We start from the raw sequence: 9,188 nt of genomic DNA, 5'->3' as shown, positions 1-9,188 counted from the left end.
CTCCGAGCCACCAATGGCGGCGGAGCATGAGGAAGTCAACGCCCAATCACCGCGCTGCCAGCGATGGGGAGGCCGCTTGGTTACCATGGAGACGGCGGGCGGTAGAAGATGGCGCCGAGAGAAGATGGCGCCGGCGTTAGGCGTCATTGCTATGTCACCGCCACTGGGGCGGAAGCAATGGCATGTAATGGCGGCTTCCAGTCCTCCCTGTGAGGCGGGATAGTTAAACTGCAGAAAAGTTGCAGAAAGTGTAGATAGCCTGCAGAAAGAAAAATAAATTCTTATAAAACCTCTCTGTCGCTCTTAGTGTATGAGCAGAGGTGGGGGGAAGGGGCACAGGTTGTATCTGTGAAGTTAAAATTGCGGGTCAGGTCTGCATCCTGAGGAAAACTTTGTATGGTTGTAGTGTGGGAGCCTTCTTCCTTCAGGAGTATTTCTCATCAACCGAAGCATGGGGTTAGGGTGTTAGGCATAGGGGGTGCGTTGGGAGGAGGTAGAGAACTACAACTATTTTCTACTACAGGAAATGTCTCCTGAAGATTCAGTGGGAAAATTCCAGAAAGTTAGTACCAGTATGGCTAGCACAGAGTTTTATCAATATGTGGAAGAAAAGAATTAAGAATTTTAGACATGCGGTTGTTGTGTTTGCTCGCTGGTAAAACTTGACATGCTCAGGCATTTCTAGTTTTCCTAAAGGAGTGCATTCTTGAAATGTGCAGTTATTATCATGTTATATTTCTGTAGGAAATGCATCCCCTGAAAACGGGAGTAGGAGTAACTCACATTACTGCAGTGATCTTGTTTCTACTTTCATGATGTCTGTATAAATTATTCCATACTGATCTTTCAAAGCAGAGACTTTGCACATAATTTCTTGATTATGCCGTTTAGATCCGTAACAATAAGAAAAGTGTATTTCTTCAGTGCTTGGCAGTGACTAACCATCAACATATGTATTCTTCACACCTGTAAGACCCCAGAGCTGCTGCTAAAAAGCAGACTGTCCAGAGCCAACACTCTCCATGCTTCTGCAGAAAAACTGAGTGAAACGGCCTTAATTGTGTTACAAAGAAACCACAAGATAATGAGAGTTTAGATTTGAAGTAAATTGACTAAAATCCTGAATTCTTCATAACTATAATTGCTGTTATTATGCAGGCCAAGAAAAACATTTTTCTTTACACGCTACAATATGAAGATCCAATGCTAAGATTTGTGCTGAGCAGGGAAATTTTTAGCTCATTATTTCCAGCTCTGTAGTTCAGTAGTGTTATGGAATACAATTCGAACAGGCAAGGCAAGCTGCACTTGCGGGCTTCGCTCCCTGATGCAGACCACACAGACAGCACAGAGGTAGTGTTGGAATCACGTTATTCCCAGATCACCTCTGCCAAACTCTGCAAGCTCTCTCTTAAATATAGCAGATCACTTAGTTAGGGCAATTTAGTATTGATTGCAGTTTCTGAAATTCAAGCCTCAAACACAGTTTGTTATGTTATCAAGCTGGAAGTGACGGAGCGAAGGACAAATAAACAAATGTGTCATCCAAGAAACTGTGGTGCACATCACTTGTCAATACAAGGAGAAAAGAAGGCAGATACTGGCAATTGCTGCTACTGGGCATAGCTAGCGGTACAAAAGTTTTACATACGGTGTTTGTTTTACTCTTGCATCACCTCTGTCTCAGGTTTAATACTTTGTGGCATATCACCCCGGTTCCCCAATGAAAAAAGGTAATGATAAGATAAAATCATCCTAGCTTTACAGAAGAAGATGCAAAAACCCTTGGGATGTAAGTTTCTCATCCTCCACAAATACAGTTGCACACACCAGTCAAAATTATTGTTCAGTAATGATGTAGCATATAAACCAGTTAGCAAGCCCAGCTCAGACTGTGCCCTGTCTAAGTTAGGAATTGTACCTATAGCTCTCCTCTCAGAAGAGGAGGAGTAGAGGAAGACTTTTAGACTCTTTTCAAGCTATATGAGTCATGAGGTAATTTCTTCACCATGTAGTGCTGTATTTTGAAGTAGTTTATGTGGACGGAGGAAAAGCGTGGTCTGTCAGTTATAGTATGATTATTCTTGTGTCATTCTGCATGTGAGCTTCTTCAGTTCATTGTCATTTAACTGGCAAATCAGCAAAGTGGATGGGAAAGCCTCCTCTGCGTTCCTACCCTATACTTCCTAGACCCTAGACACATTTTTGCAAGTTCAGCCAATGCACTCTTGATCAAGTAAAGACTTTATGCCTGCAGCATTTGCAAATTCAGGCAAATTCAAAAAGAAAAATGTTGCATTAATAAGAAAACTTTGTTGCAGTAACAAGGAATCTGTTTTAGGAAATGGAAAAATCTGGCTTGACAAGGGACATTTTACATCCTTTTGGAAAAGGCACTTGACCATTTTCCCTATTCATGAATTTTGAAGATTATTTTTTCCTAGCCTTGTAATAACACTGAGGATTAACACATGAAAAATAAATAGAAAGTGGATTACATTGTACTGAGAGGCCCTCAACCATTCTAAAACACATAGTAAGGGCCAAAAATCTGGTCCCAATTTATTGCAAACTAAAAGCATGATAAAGGCCTTGATAAACTGTACAATGAAAACAACACAGCTAGGGCAAATCTTTTACCTGCATTAAAAAAGGTTTTCTCCCCTCTTTTTACATTGTCAGTTTGAAATGAATAAATCAACGAAGACATGAAGGGACAGAAGATACCGTCTCTTCTCCTCTGTTTACTCTCCATATGTGCTACAATTTGGGGTAGGTTTTAGTTCTTTTGCTTATGAAAAATGATAAAGATGACAGCTCTTATTCTTTTTTTGATGGGGGAATTAATTCCAACGTTATTTATTAATGGTTAAGAATCAATTTGTGGTAAAACACTCCTGAAGCAAAAGAAGACAAAGATTGCGTCACAGATGTCCATGGCCACTGAGTGTGTTAAGCACCTGGACTTCAGATGCCCATGTTTCTGCCACACAGCTTGGCTGGTGGAGTACATTGTGACACCACTCAGCGGTCAGTAGTTGTTAGCGTTGAAAGTGGCTTGAAGTACATTGGGTGAGTTTGTGCTGAGATAGCTGAGAAAAAGTCATGCAGATTGCCCTGCCAGGGTTGCCAGATCTCCCTGAGCTGGAGAGGGCATCAAGCTTTCCAAGAAGGCAGTGACAAACAGCTGCATCCAGGCACTCACCACCAGCCCAACAAGGTTGTGTGACCTTGACCAAGAATGTCCATGCAGTGACACCAAGTGAATACAATTGGTTGTGAAAAATATTCATTTAAAATTCTGAAATTAAACATCAATAGCAATTATTTGTGTATTATTGATTTGCACTGGGGCTGGGACAGCATTCCCTGACACCATCTGTGGTGATGAAGCCAATTTGAGAAGTTCTGTCCTTCCTGTCAGTCGCAAAATTGCGTGCTTTTGTCCGTAAAACAGCTTGGCCTCTTCCTGCAACATTATGGGGTGTTACAGCTGGCTTCTGAGCCCAATTAAATCCACTACACTGCAGTGGGGCAGCATAGGTATGGCATAGTGCAAGAGGTTGCATCATCATCCTCTTTGAAAATCATCTGTTACAAGTAAAAGCCAGCATAAGTCCAAGAAGTGGGGACAGGAGGGGGTAGCTCACACTTCTGTAAGTTTGCTTTACTCTCAACATTTTTTCTGTATCAGTTTCACATTTCAAGGGACGCATAATGATCAAACTTCACACTGTCAAAAAAATTAACGAACTCAGACAAAATAAATGGAAACTTTAGTGAACCCAAGGGTTATATGAGGGAGAGGAATGTTTGTTCTTGATGCATATGTTTCTTTTTCTATTCTCCACGTTCTGCCAGAGTGTTTTCAGTACCATTCGATCCTTTCTTCATACTTCTCTTGAAGTGCACTCTTAAGTACCCCTGTTCAATCTTAAGTACCCAGATGCAGTGTGAGGGGTGCACGGGAGTGAAGAACAGCAGCACTGTTTACATTTGGGCAAACTGCAGCTGATTTTGTTATTTAATGGAAAACAGAGATATAAAAATTATATTCTCCATTTTGTCTCAAGCAATCCCAAGCATTCTCTGGAAATTCAGTAACTGGTACTTTTCAGCCTCTCATGTGTCTTAGGAAGTATTTTTAATTGGATCAAGAGCAATGCAAGAGCAGATCCCTTATCGGATATGCACGGCTGCCTCCATCGCTCTGATTTCTCCCTGAAGTGTACCCAGTACACACTCAGCTCCTAATCCACCGCATATGCTTCTGAACAAGAGTGGTGTTTTTAATTTACGTACCTTCTGACTCTGGAAGGTTTCAGCTATGGTATCAGAGCAGCTAACAAGCGCACCAGAAATGTCTGGTTTGTTAATCTGTCTTTCCAGGTCACAAGTGAAAAAGGTACATTTCATTACAGCATTGTTTAAATTCCCCTGCATCTGTCTGCTGTCTGACTGAAACATTTTAAGAATATATTGCTTTCCTGTTCCTTACATAATAGCAGCACTGGGTACCGTTTTGTTTTTTTCCTAATGGTTTTCAGCACCACACCTCTGCTTAATTGGATCCATGCACAGAAACCAAGTGTGGTTATACTATGTCACAATAACGTACTAAGTTTCCTCTCCAGCAGACTGCCAGCCACCACAGCCTCCTGTTTTTCCTTCCCTTGCAGCAGATCTCTGCAGTTAAATAGGTAGTTGTGTTATGATATTAATTTGTTCCATACTAGTATTTTATAGGATCATTAACTATTAGTTACACTTACCTGCCCATCACTAGGTCAAATCACTTTTATTAACGAGTCCCTCACAGTCCCCCAGTTTAGGAGACAAATATCAAAATGAAAACAAAATCAATTTTAATAAGTGTAAGCTGTTACCAATTAGATTTTTTTGAATGTATATACGATCAGTTTGCATTTAAAAATCTTGAAATGCTTCTAAAAGAACACTGTGATGTTTGAATATGAGAATATCTCTGGAGTATTTCATCACCTCACTACACAAAACTTACTGTGAGAACTTTGCAAGTTGGTAAGTTGCTGCTCCTTCCCTATCAGAGGGTGGGGACAAATGAGGGGAATACAGAGCCAGAGTCGTCCAGAAATCTGTGAAATATTGAAAAACATTAAGGTATATTTATTTAAAGACTTTTTTCTTTCTTCAAAGCACAGAGGGCTGTGCAGTTGAGAGCACAAAGAAACTTATGGACTCATATCCTAAACGCTGTGTTGGTAGCAAATACTGTCTTTAAAGGTAGGAGGGAGATGAAGGCATGCCCATAGAAGTGGTACAATTTTTTTTCTTTAGAAGAAACCTTGTTGAGGAGAACACGTAGTTGTTGTTTTCAAAGCTTTAATTCTACACAGCAGGCCTTTTTTACACTTGGAAATATGTATGTTTATATGTATGCCTTCCTTTTTATGTACTGTAGCAAATATCCATCTGTGAAGTCTTAGTTACAGTTATTTCATTATCTCTGGTTGCAAGCAGACTTAGGGATTAACTTCTCTATCCATTGAAAACTCTTACTTAAGGTTAAAAAAAAAAGACTCCAGCTTTTTAAAATTATAGTGCAAACAAATTACAAAGTTTTTCAAAAATAGCGTGCTGTTTGAGGGGGTGCCTCCTGAAGTCTCAGTTCATAACAAAACAAACACATTCAAGCAGTAGCAAGTAGGCATCAATTAAATGCAATCAACTAAAAGACTGAGAGAACTAATATATGGCACCTCCGTTATTTTTTTAAGAAAGAAGAAAACTTGAGACAGTCTGCAGAATGTGAAACGTAGAAGTAACAGCAAAAATGGGAATAGAATAAGTTATAACAACTGGATATTTGTCTTCCCTTCTTTCCCCATGATAGCTTGGTTTCTGCCTGAAAACTTGATATAGGGTGTTTTAAATGGCAGCAACTATATACATGGTATATATATGTAGGAAGGGAGTTAGTGTAAAGAAAACTGTTGAGTCAGACAAACATACCTCCTTGAAGCTCTAATTCCAGCATGATCTTCCTTATCCTATAAACCTCAGTTTACGGCAGAGTGTAGAATTTCTCATTTTTTTTTTTTTTTTAAACAAGATGCAGCAGTGGAAAGGAAACCTGAAATAGAAGAACTGTAGATAAACAAATGAGTCCTTCAAATGTGAGCGTTCTCATGTTGATGAAAGGAACTGAAACAATGCTGCCTAGAACCAGAGCCAACCTCTGCTAGATGGACTTTTATGTCCTGTGGAATCTGTTGTTACCACCCACTTCTGAAAATCGGTAGTACTGTTAATGGCACCAAGCACTGTTCCTGGAAGCAGCATTTACCCGCCTGAGAACTTAGTTGTTTATCAACAGGATTTGTATAAGAAGTTCTTAAATCATATTTATTGACAACACAATTTTCTATCAGCATAGTTAAGTAACGTAATTGGCCTTTACCCATTCACTCTTAATTCCTTACAGGGAAAGGCTGAGGGTGTCTCTTTAGCTTGGAGAAGAGGAGACTGAGGGGTGACCTTATTAATGTTTATAAATATGTAAAAGGTGTCAGGAGGACAGAGGCAGGCTCTTCTCGGTGACATCCAATGATAGAACAAGTGGCAATGGGTGCAAGCTGGAACACAGGATGTTCCGCTTAAATATGAGACAGAACTTTTTTATGGTGAGGGTGACAGAACACTGGAACAGGCTGCCCGGGGTGGGGTGTGGGGTCTCCTTCTCTGGAGACATTCAAAACCCTCCTGGACGTGTTCCTGTGTGACGTGATTTAGGTGTTCCTGCTCCGGCACAGGGATTGGACTAGGTGATCTTTCAAGGTTCCTTCCAATCCCTAACATTCTGTGATTCTGTAATTCATTAAAATATAATTTTGAAGTCTTCACTTACAGTATGAGTCAGGTAACTTGACCATTGTATCAGTACCATTAAGAAGAAATGGAGATGTTCTCCCTTAATCATAGGTATGAGATTATAAGTAAGAGGAACATCAGTTTTGATATACGTATCGAATAACTGAATAATTGAATATAAAATATCACAGATTAACATTCACTATTATTCAATAAGTTTTTGAGCTTCTGTTTAATGTTTTGGAATTTGTATTTTTAAATAACATTCAGATAACACCTGAACAAAAAGAGTTCCTTCGCCTTCCCTATTGAATTTCACAAAGAACCAAGTGGAAGTGCAGTCATCTGAACAACAGTAACAAACAAGTAAACTGACAGAAAAAATATACACAAGTCAATTCACATTTGTAAGTGAGGAGTCTGCATGAAGAACTGGAATGTGGGTGTACTAAAAGGACAATGAAAAAGTTTTACACGAGGTTGAGTTTTGAGTGTTGGTGGTTTTGGGGTTTGTTTTTGCATTATGAGGGGAAGAGAGGGCTTTCTGTTTTGCACTTCATTGAGTATTTTAATTCCAATTCCATGACAACTTTTCCCTGTGTTTTCAGTTTTGAAGTGGAAAAGATCTAAAAGAATGCTGTTTATGAGCCAGGGGCAGTCCTTATGGGATCGTAGAATCATAGAATATCCCGAGTTGGAAGGGACCCACAAGGATCATGAAGTCCAACTCCTGGCACCACACAGGTCCACCCCAAAAATTCAGACCATATGACTAAGAGTATAGTCCAAATGCTTCTTAAACTTCGACAGGCCTGGTGCTGTTACTACGTCACTTTGGAGCCTGTTCCAGTGCGCATCCATCCTCTCGGTGAAGAATCTCTTCCTGATATCCAGCCTGAACCTCCCCTGTTGTAGCTTGACTCCATTCCCTCGGGTCCTGTCACTGGTCACTAAAGAGAATAGATCGGCGCCTGCCCCTCCACTCCCCCTCGTGAGGAAGCTGTAGACCGCGATGAGGTCTCCCCTCAGCCGCCTCTTTTCCAGGCTGAACAGACCAAGTGACCTCAGCCGCTCCTCGTATGTCTTCCCCTCTAGGCCCCTCACCATCTGTGTAGCCCTTCTCTGGACACTCTCCAACAGTTTCATGTCCTTTTTGTACTGTGGTGCCCAGAACTGCACACAGTACTCGAGGTGAGGCCACACCAGTGCAGAGTAGAGCGAGACAATCACTTCCCTCAACCGACTAGTGATGCCGTGCTTGAGGCATCCCAGGGTTGGGTAGGCCCTCCTGGCTGCCAGGGCGCAGTGCTGGCTCATATTCAGCTTGCTGTCAACCAAAACCCCCAGATCCCTCTCTGTGGGGCTGCTGTTCAGCATCTCATCCCCCAGTCTGTACATATAGCCAGGGTTGCCCCTTCCCAGGTGCAGGACCCGGCACTTACTCTTGTTAAACTTCATGCAGTTGGTGATCATCCAGCTCTCCAGTCTGTCCAGATCTCTCTGCAAGGCCTTTCCACCTTCAACAGAGTCAACAATTCCTCCCAGTTTAGTATCATCAGCAAATTTACTCAAAACACCTTCTAGCCCTACATCCAAATCGTTTATGATAACATTGAAAAGAACTGGCCCTAAAATGGAGCCCTGGGGGACCCCACTGGTGACTGGCTGCCAGCCTGATATAATGCCATTTACCATAACTCTTTGAGCCCTGCCTGTCAGCCAATTGCTCACCCATCGTATGATGTTTTTATCTAGCTGTATGCTGGACATTTTGTCTAGTAGGATCCTATGAGAAACTGTATCAAAAACTTTACTGAAATCCAAAAAGATTACATCAACTGGCTTCTCTTGATCAACTAGATGGGTGATCTTATCATAAAAGGAAATCAAATTTGTTAAACAGGACCTACCCCTCGTGAACCCATGTTGGCTGTGACCTATGACTGCATTGTCCCCCAGGTGCGCTTCAATAACTCCCATGATAATCTTCTCCATAATTTTACCAGGCACTGACGTGAGACTGACAGGTCTGTAGTTACCAGGGTCTTCTTTCTAGCCCTTTTTGAAAATTGGCACAACATTTGCCAGCTTCCAGTCAACTGGGACCTCTCCAGATTCCCAAGACCGTTGAAAAATAATTGAGAGAGGTCCTGTGGTGATGTCAGCCAGCTCTCTGAGCACCCTGGGATGAATCCCATCCGGACCCATGGACTTGTATGGATCCAGGTGGAGCAGCAAATCCCGCACACATTCAGGGTTGGCTGGGAGTTTATCATTCCCGCAGTCATGGTCATCAAGCTCAGGGCACCGGGGATCCCAAAGCCCACCATCAGTGTTGA

This window comes from Cygnus olor, chromosome 1 (assembly GCF_009769625.2).
Source record: "Cygnus olor isolate bCygOlo1 chromosome 1, bCygOlo1.pri.v2, whole genome shotgun sequence".
Lineage (NCBI taxonomy): Eukaryota > Metazoa > Chordata > Aves > Anseriformes > Anatidae > Cygnus > Cygnus olor.
This window is presented reverse-complemented; position numbering follows the sequence as displayed.